Raw genomic sequence first — 18,451 nt, forward strand, 5'->3', positions numbered from 1 at the left:
AAATAAATTAGTAATTGAGAGTGGGTAGTGAGTGGGTAGCAATCACTCTGATTGTGGGAAGGAGTAAAAGCAGAAAAGTGTACTTTAAACAATTAATTTATTTGATATTTTTATTTGATAAATTAAAATATTTTAATAAATAATTATTTAATAATTCGATGAAAAGATATTGCACTTAATTTTTTCGAACTACTTAATTAGAAGCATAGATTGGAGTTATAGAAAAGATAAAAAGAAACAAATAAATGTCGAAAAATTCTACAAAAAAATTTAACATTTTATTATTATATTTTTTTACAGGCATTCAAAGGCAGACTTTTGAAATTCGACTAACAAGTGATACATCGTCTTTGAGAAAAATAATAAATCACTATATAATTAATAAAGAATAATGTGAGCTAAAATTTCTGAAAACCTTTCAAATGCATTGAAATGCGTTGCTCATACGCCCCACCCAACCAGCGGTATACATATGATAAATTACCAACAGCTGCGAAGGCATAAAAACTACAAAAAGTGATTGAGTGTTATCTATATTGGCTATAGGCCACAGCATACACCTGTAATACCAGTTCAAAGAGTGATTGCAAATTATTCAAGTGATTATTTAAGCGCAACAGCGCCAACTAATTAAATGAAGCTAATTTGTGCAAGTGCGGAAAGTGTGGATTAAACGTAATTAAATAAAAATAGGTGCATAAAAAATACAAAAAACAAATTTTATACGAAACAACAATAACAACAAACAGTTTAATCGTCTAGCAATCGACAGCATGACCGAGAACAAGGATAAACACGCCGTCAGCAGTGGCGACAGCACCGAAATTGCCAGCAGTCACAACAACAACGCACAACGCCACAGCACAACTGCCGGCGGCGACAGCAACAACACCAAGCCAAAGGATAAGAAAAATGACAGCGAAACGACAGTCGCGCTGGCGGATACGCAACATGAAGGAGAAAAGGATAAAGCGCCACATGACAGGTGAGTGTGAAAGTGTGGCAAATGAGAGAGAATGCAATAAAAAATGACTATGTATAGCACGAGACACACATATAAACATAACTGTATTTGATAAATATTTAAACCATGTTGTGTGTATATAAATATGAAAAATATATATTTACAAAGTGCTCAAGCTCTGTATATACATACAAAATTGAAAGTGTGTATGTTGGCCTGCCGCCTGACTGCACGTTGTTGTTTATACAAGTTGGGGGAAATCGTTATGTACATATGTACATATTTATATATATTACGAGTACATATGTGTAACCGTCAAGAAAAGACAAATGACTGCTTTGTCTAAGCCAAGTGATACGTTTTAATAAACTTATCTGCGTGAGTGGCTTTATTTTGTGTATATATTATCTAAGTCTACATAGATATATTACATTAAGAATATGTATATTGTATGTAGAAGATTTATAGCGGAAAGAACCTTTTTTCATTTAACTTCACCTCAATTTCGCGTTGTGCCTTTTTTATCCGCGTTGACTCGCAAAATTTAAAAGTAAATTGTTTACAGGCATGCGACTATAGTTCGCCGTCTGAGTGGATTAACCTTGGTTGACATTAAGTAGCGTCAGTGAAAATAAATGCAAGGACAAGAACACACAGGTGCGCGCAAATTGATAAAGGAAATACAAAAAAACTGATAAAAAATATATTTTAAATGGAGAATCAGTAAAAGTATTTATATTAATGCATAAGGTTGTTGTGGGGCGCATAGTAATTATATTTGATATTAAAATTACAGTTTGGTTGTGTAGCATGGTGCTTGCGCTAAACATACTGTGTAATATAATTACATACATTTTTGGTACAATAGCAGAACATTAAAAGCGTTAATTTCAAATATACAGTGGAACTTCTATAACCGAAACTTCCTTAACTCGAAGATGTCCATAACTCGAACTATTGAATTGGCAATAGAAGGTAAATTTCATACAAATTTCCTTCCATAAATCGAACATAATACAGGAAATAATACAAAATTTAAAATTTTACTATTGAGGCCGAATTTCAAAAGATATATGATATTGTTCGCCTCCAAAAAATATGATATTACACTTATGAATTTCATAAATCATCTTTTTCCTATCTTTTTAATCAAAATATTATATTTTGAAATTTTTTAGTTCAAATAATTTCAATTGACAGCCCAAAAACTTTTAAACAATAAAACATTGCCTACATTTAGGGTTCATTTAGCGAAGTTGAATACCTAAAATAATCAAAAACGTGGCAAGTAGGTTTTTATAAAAAGTTAGATATATCCACTGTTTAATATATGGCCAACATTTTGTATGACCAGATTTCGGTTATATTCATTATGCAAAAAAAAAAAAACTTCGCCTTGTTTGAACCCTGACAAATTATGTGGCTTAACATTTTCGGGTACGACATATCAACATTTCTTAAAAAGAAGCTAACATTTTGATTGACTTTTTATTAAAATTTATTATACTAACTCACTTATATGTGTTACTGTTACATTGCCTACATTTAGGCCAAATTTAGCGAAGTCACATACCTAAATCGATATTAAAATCGTTACTCTATTGTTTAATAATCACAGCCATAGCAAACCCGAAAGTATGTAAAATCTGGGCAAAAAGAAAGTAGTATTTAATTGTTAGAAAATTAATATTTTTCTAAAATATAATTTAAATTCTCTCAAATTAACAAGCCTATTCAGTACTACTTATGCTGAAATGTCGTAAATCACACTGTGTACATAGGAGTCTACATATATTTGGTTTTCAATCTCAATTGCAATTAAACAATGACAGTGAAACCTTGCCTACATTCAGCCGCATTTACCAATGTCACATACCTACAATGATATTAGCAAATTATGTGTTTTAGTTTGCATACGAAATTCCAATGTGTTTTCTTATTAAATTTAGCATTAACTAAGATTTAATTGCTTAATTAAAGTTTAATACCTAGACTATTCACTAAAATCTTGAAAAAAAATGAAATACTAGTATAATTATAATTAATAGCAAAAAATACATAGCAGTCATATTAAATTTCAGTTTTTATATAATTGCTTCATTGCTTAGTGCTGCTGTCATTTAATTAATGAAATTATTTAATTAGTACGCAATCATCTACTGCTTGGCAATTCGGTGAAATAAAATAATATAGTTGAGCAATAAAAAGGCAATTACGCCATTATTGTGGTGAAGTAGAGAGTAGAATGCGACAAAAAAATATAAAAAGAAATTATAAACTATAGAATGTATGTATGTAGGTAAACATGGCGTGATTTAAACAGCGAAGCACAAAAAAACATATTTTTAGCATATTTCAGCAAATATTTGAAGAATTTCGCATTTAAAATTTTATGAAATTCAGATTGGTTTTAATGAAAATGTATTCTATATGTATATGTATATGTATACAAAGGGTTATGATTTGGTTTTAAATTATTAAATCTCTAGTAGACAACGGTACTAGCAATATTATTCCCTTGATAGAAATTGATATACACTCTGAAATTTACTATCACACACATAATTCGCCATCCTAAATTAGCTTCAATAGCCAATAAATAGTGATTTTAGTACCGTTTATGCGTTTATTTGTGATATATTATACTTATACATAAACAATATTTACATACAGGTTTATTCATGTTTAAATGATTATATTTGTATATCTACATACATATATCATTTATGAAGCCAATTCTAAATTTATACAAACTACGCCACACTGTCGGCAAACATTTGTACTAATTATTTGCTAAAACGTTGGCTTTGAGCTTAAGTCGCCTAATCCCCTCGGCGTTAGCAATATTTTCATGAGTAGAAATTAATAGCTGCTAATGTCATAAAGCCAAAAATGCTGGAAAATTAACATAAACTCAACAAATGGTTGGCTAAATTTAGTTAATGGAGAGTCAGCAATCAATTTCTGAGGAATTACATTCATAAATATACTCGTATATTCATACAATACATTAGAATATACATGAGGATAGTAAGAAAAAGTTGTCTTACGTCTTTGGCATCTGGCAAAATTTGTTTAAATCTATTGGCAGTCACCAATACTATTTCGATGACCTTGAAGCTATACGTTTCTAATCATTTTAAACATTTTATGATTTTTCAATGAATGACAACTCTGTTTCTATTTATTTATGAATTAATTGTCCTAAATGCTTTAATCAAAAACTTTATTAAGCCTCTTACTTTGAAAGCACATTTGCAGTATTTTAACGATATGTGGCAACCATGCTCCAAAATGTGTCTAAATTTATTTTCAGATAATACTCGATAGAAGGTTTTCTAGGGTGACTTAATTAAGACTCTAAAATATTCCATTTGAGCGTCCTAGAAATTACTCGTGGACCTTTCAATTATATATATTTTTGCGATGAAAAGGTTATCACCTGCAATTTACAATTCTAAATACTGGCCTAACTACTAACTACCATATAATATGATATATGGCGCCCTTCGTACTGACTTCATACATATCTCTGAAAAAGCTATTTGTATCATCATTCTAGTCCTATATTATTAAGATATTCATAACTTAGATGGTTAATTGTAGTAAAATATGGAAATCGGGAAAGCTTAACTGAGCACTGAGCATAAAATATATAACCGCACTGACACTTATATATTATATTTTATAGAAATCAGTACATCGATAATTATATTTAATAAATTCTTCGTTGGAAAGCTAAGTTTAAAATTTCTAGTCATTTCGTATATTTAATTAGGTCTAGAATTATTTTAAACATACCCTTATGCACGTTTCTCTAGACATTTCATTGAAATCTTGTAAAAGTGTTTACTAACCGTTCCAAATGAACATCTCGAAGGTATTGTACACAGTGGATTGATGCGAAAAGCAAAGATGAGCGTATGAAGAACAGAAAAGCATAATCAATATTCAGAAAGTAACAATTCGTTCAATTGAATTATTCTGCTCTGAACTTATATATGCTACTGAACTTATATATATATAGTATATAGATTTATTGTTATTTTACTTTGTCTCTAGCCTTAGTGCTAATTTAACAATTTAATTTTTCTTTTCTCTCGATATTGTTCTTTGTCTTATTTGTTAATCCGCTATGTGCCCATTCTTATTCTAAAATATGCAATTTTGTCTGAGCTTCCACTTCAGATTACGTATTGTCTTGCTTGCTGCTCCAATATGTACGCAGCCTTAGTATTAATTTTAAAATTTGATCTTTTGCTTTAATTTTCCACTCAATTTTAGCTCACTTTATTATTTTTTTATAATAAATTATAAGTAATAAATGTATCACAGTTATTTTAATTGCCCTAAACCCATACTCCTTTTACTAACGCTTTTCAATACCCAATTGCATACATTAAGTTCACTTTTTCCCTGAACGCCATTAAATATGCTCTTTAATGCTCAAACTTATAGGCGAGTCAGCGACAGAAAGTTATTTTTGATAAAAAATGATTTGCGATACAAAAGCTTCATTTAAAATTCAATAATATTTATGAAAGCAAAATGGATTTGCTCGTCTAAAAACAGACTTATGAGGCAACATTATTGAATTTTATTAATTTCTTCACCCACTTAAAATGGATCTCAACTACAACAGACACACACATTTACATGAAAATACAAAGATTATAATCCGCATGCTGTACATACTCGCTCTGTGCATGCTGTGAGGGCAGTACGTGCGGTCGTAATTGGCAGCGCACTAAAGCTTTCGTTTTATTTCGCTTTAAACTATAACTTTGCTCCTCGTGTATATGCGTGAAGAACTTCTCCTCCGCAAATCAGCTGCGTGATTAATCATAATCAGCCAAATTTTGCTGGCTTCCGTGTATCGAAGCTTTCGAAATGCGAAAAGCCATGTACTAAATATATCCAGTAATTATAACCCCAAGAATGAGACAGAAGTGGAAAACGATATAATTTCTCCAAATAATGAATCTAATTGAGACGTCATAGTCAGAATTCCTATCACAAGATCATATTAGAGTTACACCAACAATAGAAACAAAACTTTTAAGTGCAACTAATGAAGCTTTCGATTTGTTGAAGAATTGCAGTTTTAGATCGAACTCAGCTCATAACAAACTGAGAGGTTAACAATTTTTTTGATATCCTTCTAATAAGACCTTTTCTATGTACATCCTTTTGAAGCAACAAACTCGAAATAATATTTCCAAATTTATTCAACACTTCACAGTACTTTTAGTGGAAGCAATCTCTCAATTCTCAGCCTAAATATTGTAAAAAATATGCTTGGACGATTAAACAATAACTTCAACGAATCTTTTGTAAATCCACTCGAGTTGCTTCGAAGTACCATTTTCCTTCCAGATCAATATTTTATCACCTTTCTAGCATTTTCGATTTCGTGGGCTATCTTCGAGCTAATTTACTAACTCAGGTGTAGTCAAGTAATAAGTTTGTTAGTCATATAGAGAGGTTAATCGAACTCAAGCAATTGGTACTAGTACACGCCGGAGATTCCATAATGGTGTAGGCTTCCTTTTTTTGTGCAGGAAAGACCCCAATATGCTATACATCGACAAAAATGAATGCAAATATTTTCTGTGAACTTATGACGTGAAGTAGATAAAATCCCTATCTTTCATTAATTCTCCTTCTTTCTGATCAATTTCAGTATTCTACTGAGATTATTCTTGAATGAAGGCTTCTAAGAAATTTATAGGATTCGACGAGCTTTTAATTAACACTGAAAGTCTAGTTGAGCTTATATTTTCAGAAGTCCGTTCATTTTCCTTCTCAACCCTTCGAATCTGTTGAGTTTCTCATACGGAATCATTTCCTTTCCTGTCCGAGCATTTTAGAGCTCTCGGTATACTGGCATAATCAATGTACGTACAGTTAAGCGATGAAATACGAAATCGAAAAAAAATTAAAACTAACAACTTTTTAATGACTACAAATGCTGTAACAACAGAGAGTGTGAATATGATGGAACGAATGTAAATAACGTGCTGAGTGAAGTCTACACAGGGTTGTAGTAGCGATACAAAAATCGATATACAAAAATCAGAAAAATTAAATTTGAATAGTACACCAGATGGTAAGGTTCTTTGATACAAGTATACCAATTAATCTTTTAAAGTAATTAACCCTAATGCAGTTAGTTTTAAAGTACTAAATTAAGGATTGGAAGCTAAGCGAAGAGTCGATTTGAGTTAATTTAAAAGAACATTGGTTGAAGTTGATTGACAAAGGAGAAAGATGAAGATTACAATAACGATCGTTTTTCTTAGTGACAAAGTTAATGTCTATATGTCGTTTCCACTGAAGGTTGCGCTAAGGTTTTGATGGCATGAATGTGATAACTGTGTTGCTATATAAGGTTTCCATCCTGCCTTATGAGAAAGTAGTGCCGTATTGACATAATTGCCGCATAAGTATCAAGATCTGTTCCGCTTACGTAGAACCGACTATTGTGGAAACAGTCTGTAAAGAGTCTGTTAGGCTATCGAATTGTTTGTGAGTTTGCACACCGTGATTACTACTGTCTCTATTTAAGTATTAGGTGGTCCCTGAGAGTAAACACAGTAAGGGATGTCAAATTCTTGCCTTGATTAGGAGCATGTTGGCCGGCCAAATACCGAAAGACGATGCAAAATTATTGACAAATTTGCAGAATTCACGGTAACTGGCCGAGGGTATAATAAATGCAAGGAAATGCGATTATAAATGCCAGTAGCGTACAGGGCTGTGAAATTCACGGAAATCGAGACGAGCCGTTACAGTTATTATAATAACATAAATAAGAGATGGGTTAAAGGAAGTGAGGGTGAGTGGATTAGAGCGGTTACCAGGCCATATAAAAGCGAAGTCTACCGAACCAGAGTCTGCCAATGAAGGGACAAAACAGTTAAGGAAGAGAGAGATAAGAAGGAGTCAAAGCGAGTGGAGAGAAAAATTGTTTTAGCAGATGTACTATATACACGAGTGGCTTAACGAAGTAGAAATCGTTAATCCAGAGCCAAAGCAGCAACGTGAGCAGATATATGTAGTGGGAACGCGTAAAGGGAAGGTAAGCAGCTAAAATCGAAGGGAAATGAATCTAGGAGTAGAAGAATTGACGACGAAAGCGGTGCGTAGGCTTTACCGCAGAGGCTGCAAATGAAGGACCAAATCCAGTGAAAGTTCTAGCGAACATATAATCGGACCAAGAAAGGTATGAGTACAAACAAAAAGGCTTATAAGCAGGCAGTGAAGTGAAAATTTACACACAAAGCGCTGAGTGCAAAGTCCAGTGACTTGTAAATTATGGGAGACAAAGCGAAAATGTATGAAAAATGTGTGGGATGATGCAGAAAATTCTTAATAGACGCGCATTTTGAACCCAAAACAAAGCCGAAGCAAATCAAAACACTTGAAAAGTTTTTTATTTTCGTGAGCAAGGCGGGCACAAATGTATATTTATATCTATGATGTACTTATTAGTCACGGGTGGGGTAATTTTTTAGTGTCAATGAATGCTCTCCAAAGGATTGTGTTAGAACAAAAGGAAAGTCAAAAGCATGCCGAAGATAAATGGTACAGACAATTAAGTGATAAGATGAATTCGCGCCGTGTGGCTAAAGGAATGGATGAAAACGGGTTAAACGACATGCGGCGCATAAAAATATACAAGGAGGTCGTGTCAGACACAAGAAGAGACAACGGTTGCATGGAATTGAATTGAATTGAATTGAGCGGCGCTGAGCTGAGTCGAGTCCCTCTACTGGCTGGCAAGTACACAGGCTTGTTAATTTGTGAATTGTGTGAGAAAAATATTTTATTTTATTTAATTAGCTTGTTAACGTCATTGGCAGGATGGAAGGCAGAAAGAAAGAGCGCAAAGGATTGCGGTGAATTGATGATGGCGGTTGTTGTACATGGTGATAAACGGAGGAAGCAAAAATTACGTCTTTATTGCTTTTGGTTTTGTGTGAACGAAGGTTACAAAAGTATAAAAAGCAGATTGAGGAAAGAGGAGGAGTGATAAAGAAAATCTTAAGAAAACGCAATTTCGTAAAACAATTATAGTTTTTTCGTTAACTTTCTTTCTCACTGTTCACTTAAGCTTTGACTCTCACTTGTCTGATATAAATATATTTGGCCTTTTCCCTACCTATGTATATCCATTTAAGTAAATACATTTATATTGCTATAAATGTTAATTAAATTATCACTTCGGCACAAATTTCTTAGTTAATTTGTTTTTCTTTTCCTTCTTCTTCCCTAGACACTCAGAAAGTTATGGTCTAATGGCGCGCAAATTATGCATTAATTATCCTTTGGGTGTTTGGATATGAAAACTTTTTTCACAGTTAAGTAGAGGATGGAAATGTTGAGGACGACATGAGTGGACTTCTTGAATAATATACATATATAACTAAGGACGAAAGTTGTGACGTGCAAAAAGAGTGGATAGTTCATAATTTCGGGATTTTCAGTATTGTTTTGGATTTTGTAATTTTATCCACATTTTAGGAGATTTATTTGATAATTATTTTTCAATGCTTTTCATCAACCTCTGGTCATATTACGGTTTTATTTCGAGACTACAACGGGTTTGGAAATATTAACCTTTCCACAACTTAATAATTTTGTCACGGTGTTATTTAGTGACTGTTTCATGATTTTGAAATTTTATAACTCCCACATTTTTAGAACGTTTTCTTGGAAATATTTTAACGATTTTTAGCCATTTTCATGTTTCATGTTTAATTTATAATTCATTTCGGTACAATACCGGCATTTTGAATTTATTATTTGTTCTGTTTATATTTAATGAAATTAGTTTGAAAACAATTTAGTCGTTTTCAAATATTATTTAACAAATCTGATACGTGATTCTTTCGGCACTACGTCGGAATTTTATTATTACGAGATTTTGATATTTTCTTCCGATTTAATGAGACTAAAAATGTTTTCTTACACTTAGTTAACCTTCAACTTCGCTTTAAACATGAGTTGCGAAACTTTCCTTGACTATATAAGAGTTATTTTTCAAATTTTATTTCATTTTTAAACTTATTAATTGATTTGAAGCTGACTGAAATATCCGACCAAACCATTACGTCCAAAATACTTTTCAGTTCAGTCCACACATGAGAGTTCAACCGCAGAAAGCTCCACCGCATTGATAATGTCTTCTTACTATTTTCTCTTCCTCCCTTTATTGAAGTGTTATGCAATAATATCATAATTTTTCTCATTATTTGCCACTTTTTCATCTTTGTAGTTTCGCCTTGAACACTTAATTTCTCACAGCTGTCACTACGACAAGTGCTTGTTCCACTTTGAGCATCATCTTATTTAAGTGCTTTTGCCGCGAGCCATACTTGATACTGTACAACAATAACAACAGCTTACATTGTTGCAATTTATAGCACAAAATATATTCTTATAACTAGCACCGCTGCGCTGATTCTCTTTCACTTCATTCACTTCTTCAATAATAAGCTTCTGCGGTTTTTGTTGTGCTCCATTTTGTGGACAATAAATGTGTTTCGGTTATTGCATGGTTTATGGCGTTGCATTGTTAAATTGACTGCACTTGAAGAAGAAAAACTGATAAATTGCATTGATCAATTGGAGAAGAAGCATTAAATGATTAGTGGGTAATATTTATTGTCGCCTTATTGAATAGTATGTGTGCGTCGATGTCAACATATGGTTTGCGGATGGAAATGCTTTTAATGTAGAAATTATTACTTTTATTTTTTATTGCCTATAATTCATTTTTTTTTTGAAGTTTTACTTATTTAGTTTATGTTTTTTATTATTTTAATAGTATTAGTAATTGAACTATTTATTTCTATTTTATTTAAATTATAAATTCTGATATACTATATTTGCTTTTTTTCGGAAACATAATTATAACATTGGTTATTTTTTGAAACAAACAATTATTTTAGATTAAAAAAAATATTTATTTAAATAATTTTTATTCTTTAATTATTAATAATAATAATAATTTCTTTTATATTTTATATTTATATTTTTGATAAATATTTTTTTTATAATTTGTCTGAGCTCCTGTCGATAATGGCCAATTAGTAAAACAGTTTATATGATTCCATACATTTTGTTTATTTATTTGAAATAATCGCTTTTACTTTTTATCATGTAAAATATCTAATTTTATATAATACTTGTTGCCTTATCATTACATATTTTTATAATTCACAGAATTTTCCCAGTTTTTAATTTTCTAATTTAAGCATATTTTGTGTTTGGTGAAGTTTATTATTTTCTGCTTTTATATATTTATATATTTATATTCTAATTAATATTTTCAATATCTTTACCTTCTTTTATAATTTTAAAAGTTATTTTTTAATGTTTCACTTCATTTGAAAATTGCATTTATTTTTATATTATTAATTTTCATTATAAAGTATCGTTATATAAGGCGTATTCACATTCCAACTTGCCATATAAATTGTTCGCTATCCACCACTAACGCTAACACTTTGAAGCACTTAACAAAAACAACTATGTGCATCTGTGTTGGAATTGCGCGCAGACCACCGACCGATCACCGAATGCTTACTTGGCTCAACAGGGCGTATGATTACTGTGCGCTTCTAATATGAGTGTCAAGCACTGCATAGTAATGAGCATAAATAGTGATTGAGCGAGGAAGTCAATGTGTGGCAATGAGCGTGTATTTATTTATATCTATGTGTATGTATGTGTGTATGCATGAATAGTTGCTTCACGAGTGAACTGCTGCTGTGACATTTAATGTTTTGCTTGATTTCCGCTGCGTGCAGTGATTTAACTGCGTTAGTTAGTCCGCGTTTATACTGACGTTGGCTTTGTTGTTGCTTTAGTTATAAACACAAACAAATACACAGACAAATAAGAGAGCACATTGTTGTTGTCGGTATTTTTATTTTTAATATATCTGCATTTTTTGCTTCGACTGCCAAAGTTTACAGGGATATTAAGCATGTTTCCCACTGCGCCGTTCATTAAATATGGAAAAAGAGACATTATCGCCAGCAGCGGTGCCTTTAGTAGCTTGTTAATAAATAGTGGCGCTTTGTCGCAGGGGTGTAATGGGATTTAGTACGACAGTGGGTAGTTATGTGGAAGGAGGAGGATTATAAAATTTGCAGCTCGTTTATCGTTTTTATTTAGCTGTCTTCAGCAGATATGAGGGAAGCATTTAATGTCTGTTCATAAAGCATCAAGCCACAAATTGGGAAGTGTAAAAAAAACAAAATTTTATTTTACTATGCTCTACTGAACGGAAATAAATCTTTGTTCTGTAGTTTTTACTGAAAATAGTTTAGATGGGATCATAAATAGCAGTTTCACGCTGGTTTGCAGTAATGGATAAAATTTTATAAATTATTTTATTCTATTTAATATTTTCCTGTTTTCAATATCGCAATTGGTTTTTACGAATCTATTTGGTTCTGACAGATGTCAAAAAATCAAATATTGTGAAGCTAATTTTGAAATTTATAATTTTTTCTAAAAATAAAATAAAGTGGTTCGGTGTACATTACAAAAAAATTATTTATTTTGTCGACGATAAAGTCTTTAGAAAAGCTTTTTATTTACTCAATTCAAAAAAAGCACAAATATTAGGTTATCCTAACTTTTTCAGAAGGTTTAATTAAACTTATATTTTTTTAATTATGTCATAGTTGTAATAAATTAATAGAAATCTAATAGAATCTCATACACAAAGGTAATTAATAAATTATTGCATTGTATTATTGCATTAATTCTTATTTATTGCATTTAATTTAATTTAATTTAATTTAATTTAATTTAATTTAATTTAATGTAATTTTATTTTATTTTATTTTATTTTATTTTATTTATATTTTATTTTATTTTATTTTATTTTATTTTATTTTATTTAAAAAAACTCATGCTCATTGTGAAGGCGTACTAGGCGTATGAGCAATACTATTTTTCATACCTGTAATATATAAAGGTGTACCGGGCGTATGAGTGACCTCTTTTCTTTAAGCAGACGAACAGTCTGATATGTGAGAATAATGTAAAATATGAAAACCTTTAAAAGACATACACACAAACTAAATGCTATATCCAATAATTCTCCTTATTATTCCATCATTTTTCTGCAACTGAATTTGCCTTTTCATAACAGATTTAGAATCAGCATCCACAAATATAATTTGATTTCAGCTTTTCGATTTTAATTTGTCAAGTTTGTCATTTCTCAAATTCATTGCACTTGAAGCTGCATTCATCAGCAATTTCTTTAGCACTACAAAAGTAGTGGAAGTAAAGTAAAAGCAAAAATGTTGTTTCAAAGGTTGAAATTGGACATCCAGATTGCATAAAAAACTATTCCGTGTTTGTCATACAAGCTGGAATATTGTCAAACAAAAAATGCTAGTGTATGCGCCTTAGTTCACCTGTTATCTGCATGCCACTGGTGAATACACACATATTTGGATATATATACAAAATACAACAATAGTAAACTCTCAGGTGGCATACAGCTGACTCTGTTTATACGACGGTGTATACATATACACAAGAGTACAAGAAATACACATATGTAAATAGAATATACATGAAAGTAAAAATTTGGGGAAAAGTGTAATCCCTGTTAGGCGCTGAATGTTCAGCTGGGATAATTGTTCTTATAGTTGTCTTACCACTGTATTTTAAAGAAGGCGGACACAAAAAATGTATACATGAAACACACAGTAAACCACTGTTAGCCAGAGGCTTCGGGCGAACGCACGGGGGGGTTTTGGGGTGTTAAACCTCCCCCCCCTATTTATATTTTTAAATAATAGAATTTAATTTTACATAGGCATTTGAAAAATTGTAATTTGTTGTTTTCAGAGCAATCTTTCTGCCGACGATGTATGAATATGTAAAATAAATGAATACATTAGTCACTAACAGCTTTGCCGTTTTGATACATTTGTATCTTTTTTGATACTTTTTTTTCTAAATTTTGTGATTTGATAATTTTTTTGTTCACAAACGGCCTATTTTGATACTTTTCTGCTGATAGAATTTAATTTTTTGAAACTATGAAAATGTTAAACTTAAAACAAACCTATTGTATCCAGATGATAGTATTAAAAAGTTGTGGGAATGTAGGCCAATTAAAAAACCCAGAAAAATATAAACTGGACAGAGACATTTTTTTAATTTGCTTCAAAGTAATGAGCTTGCCTTATAACTCTGTGGCTGCTGAACTGGATTTTTTTAGATTTAAGGGGAATTGTGAGTCGAAAATGGACTTCTTTTGAAAATTAGTTCTGAACTGAAAAGTCACCAATAAGGTTTCTATTATTTTTTTTAGCGTTTATTGTTAATCATAACACAGGAAAACTAAAAACTCATTTATTATGACTTTCAGCTTTCGTTCCATGAGCAAACTGTTGTGAAATAAAATTAAATTAAAAAAAATTATGCTATTTGCAAAAAAATATTTGAGTGCCTTAACTAAAATGTCTATATTTTTAATAAAAACAACCAGAAAAAACTGGTCTGAATTAGATACTCAACTTTACTTATTATTTGTTTTTCAAATGAAAATTTTCAAAACAGTGCATCGGTTTTTAAAGATTGGAGCAAAAATCCCTATATCTGTCGCTTCAAGTGAACGCTCGTTTTCCTCACTTCGCAGGCTTAAAACATATTTAAGAAATAAAACTGGAGAAACACGCCTGAACGGAATGACTCTCTTGAATATCCATAGAGATATAAACGTGACGGAGGAAGAGATTTAAAATGTTATGGCCTAACATAAAAGAGGATTAGACTTCAATTTGTAAATAAAATAATGAAATATTGTCTTTTTACCTAAAACTCCCCCCAAATTTTTTTCCTGCGTTCGCCACTGTGGCAACAGGATAATTTTTATGATATTGAGTTTTATGATATTAGTTATAACTAACTATAACTATTGTTATATTGATTGTGTTGAAAAATTATGAAAAATAAAAATAAAAAATAAATAAAATGCTAAAATAAATGGTAGTCCTTATTCTTACTCTTATGCCGATGTATTAATTGTCTTGGAAATATTTTTTAATAAATTTTTTTATAATTTTTTGTATAGCAATTTCCGGCTCTATATAATTTTTTACGTGAAAATTGTGGTAACCCTAAATATTTTAGTTCAAATTAATTGACTTTATGCATAATTTTTAAGGCATATACAGCTTAAAATGTATTTATATTAAAGAAAAAGTGTTTACATACTATATTCATTCATTTGGCAACCCTGAATTTCGTTTTCCAAAATATTATATTACATTTTTTTATTATTTCTTAACAAAATACTGTTATTCAAAGTTTGCCACCCAACATATATACAGTGCATCTTAAAAAAATATATAAAAATTCTACACACTTGGCAACCCTATAAAATAAGAAACTCGTTTCTATATATGCAATAATAGTTATCAAAACAAACACAGACCGTTAACCGCAAACTCCCACAGCCAAGTAAAGACAAAGACGTGCCTCGAAGCTATGGAAATATTAGCACAATAAGACAATGGCGCTTCAACGTATAAACTTTAAGTTGAGCAACTGATCCCGACTCTATAGCGCTTCCAACCTTCCGCACACACATACACGCAGCTGATAATAAAATTTAAATTGTTATATGGTGAATGTATGTATGTGTGTTTGTAAAAGGAAATAAAATTGAATAATCCGTCTGCCATCGTTTAACGTAGAGAGCTCAGCTCATTAAAATGCCGAAAAACAAACAAAAATTCTCGTTTGTTGCCGTAAATTAGAAAACTTGATTAAAAATAACATTTTTCTGGCTAAGCTACGGCACCATTGGGTATTCGCAGCATTTGAGGTGCATGTGGGCATAATAAAATTTGTATTTGTTTTCGTTGTTCATGCGTCAGCGTGTGTGTCTGTGCCCTTGGTCCTGCGGCGTGATGTGTTGGCAAAACACCGGCTTCATAAATTATTCTTTGAAGGATCAGCTCTTACGAGGGTGTTACACACAGTGTTGTGCATGCAATTGGAGACAGTTTGGAGAATATAAATTTTAAATTATTTGAGGAAATTTTATTTTTTCAAGCAGTAAACCATGAAGTAGTTCCGCTATGAAAGTTGAGTATATTGTGGTGAATGAAAGATAGTTAGAGAATACGAAAAGGAATAGATAGAAAAAAAAGTAAACTCTGGTTAATTGAAATCAAAAACGTGCGAGACAATTTCACATCAATATTGAAACCGCGATAAACAATTATAAACAAGCACAAAGATGTTTTAAATCTCACATGAGTGTCTTCAAAAACAAATTAGTACTCTCTTAGAGTCTGCTGAGCCCAGAAAATCGGAAGAAATCCAGACAAAATTTATAAAATTTGAATGCAAATCTGATGAATTGTTCCTAATTACAAACATCTGGAAGTATAACAGCCACTAAACGATCTTTTAGATTTCATAAGAAACTCCTTAAGTGCTGTAATTAATATTTCCATGAAACGCTCTGTGCAAAGACGTCTTAAAGTACACCGAACAAACTTACTAAAGTCACATAATAATTAAATTGAAACTAATTTATATCATTATTATGAGTAAATTGCCGAAGCCAGTTTTTTGACAAATCCAAAATTAAATTAATGACATAGGAGGTTAATTGGGACTTTATTTAGAACGAACGTTCCATTTTACCTTAACTTAAATTGGCTGGACTAAACTTAACTTCATTAAATATTACTCACTTATAGTCTTTTCGCACAGCCAAATTAGTTGATCGATAATCGATCAGTTGTTATATTTTTTTTTTGCTTTTCATAAGAAGTTGCTAAGTTTGATCAGATGATTGCCATTTTATTATTTGTTGCCAGCAGCGACATCTACCGTCTAGTACGTAATTTCAAATACGTTCTTTGTTGAAGGGTTGTATTTCATTTTCAACTCGATTATAATTCGATTAAAAATTAAAGTCAAAAAATAAGATTTGTATTTTGTAAAAATTCATCTCACTGCAACATATCCGCTTTAAAACTCATAAAATTTATAAATACAGCGAAAAAATTTCGTTTTCATTGCCAAGCAGAATTCATCAAACTGACGTCCGGTTTTGGCACATTTCTGATTGCCACATACATTCCACCAATAACACTCCACCAAGCGCTACAACTTCCTACGCTTTGCCATTTCTACTGAATAGAAGGCAACAAAAATTAAATAATCGCACATCCCACGAGTGTCTCGTACCGAAAAAAAGCCCATTTATTCAAAGGCCAAAGTGTTGATGGCAAAAAATATTGTTAGCATTCATAGGTCGGTTCGCAAGCCTCTATTGTTGAACTGTAGAGCGTGGGAGCGCAGTGTGTGTAACTGTTTTCAGTGTGAGGGTATCATTAGCTGCTGTGTCTGACAGTTTACACTGGCCAACACTTCAAGTGGCTGGTTGCATGTGCGTGAGTTGCATTCAAGCGGCGCCAGACCGTTTTTTGTATTGGAAAAGTATTGCTTCTGAGTGACCGCAGTGTGTGGGTGTGTGAGAAATGCGCGAGTTTGTAACTGACAGATGAGATTACCCGCCAACTTACTGGCGATATTGGAATATGGCGCCCTTTGTCTCAGCCAAGTTGTGTGGCTACCCACTGGAAAAAAATATTCATAAGGGTTTGAAGTCTGTTGAAATTGCTGTTTTGGTTTCATTTTTCGATTTGTCGGAAAAATATTCATTGGGTGGCCGTTGTTTGTCCACTCTCAGTTTAAATATCGGAACGATAAATTTCTTATTTACTTTGATTCTTTCCCAGTATAATTTACTACTTGTGGTTTCGGCTGCTGATCGTGCATGAGAAAAGAAGAGCTACAAAGCTGATTACCGATCCCATACAATTCATGCATTCTTATTTCGTCGATAGACTTTTGTCATAGAACAGTACATACCTATATTGGAGTTAGGATTAAGTAAGACATCGCCGATCTTGTATTGAACAAAAGAACTAGAGTATTTGATATTACTATTGTACATCTGCCGCCAAATTAAACACACTTTACCAATATTCGGTTCACTCAATATACAAACACTACCAATATAGGTGACCTGTAAAACCTGGACCCTTTAGAAAACATCATATGTGAAGTAAGTGAATATCGAAGGTTTAATTTATGAAGAAGAAGCAATTAATATAGGTTCTATATATATATTTCATGGTAAAATTACGAGTAATCTATAATGATAGATGACAGTCGGGTATACATATTCATACAGAAACCTGATTTACATCCAGCCAAGGACTGTTAACTGAACAGTATTTATGTATGAAATATACGAAATATGAAATCAGCCACTACAACAACAATATGGCTTAGAAAATTTTCAGCTATTGAGTTCCGTTTCGAAATATAGAAAAAATATTAGTGTTGTATGAAATTTAATTCGTGGAAATTGACGTGTATTTTAGGGAACTTTTTGTATACTATAGGAGTAGATTT

General features: G+C 31.7%; 1 pseudogene; it reads left to right on the plus strand.

Annotated features, from left to right (window-relative positions):
- The first annotated feature begins 304 nt into the window (after positions 1 to 304).
- The window catches only part of LOC128921944 (uncharacterized), a 91,317-nt pseudogene continuing 73,170 nt past the window's right edge, over positions 305 to 18,451 (plus strand).

The sequence above is a fragment of the Zeugodacus cucurbitae genome, chromosome 5 (assembly GCF_028554725.1).
Source record: "Zeugodacus cucurbitae isolate PBARC_wt_2022May chromosome 5, idZeuCucr1.2, whole genome shotgun sequence".
Lineage (NCBI taxonomy): Eukaryota > Metazoa > Arthropoda > Insecta > Diptera > Tephritidae > Zeugodacus > Zeugodacus cucurbitae.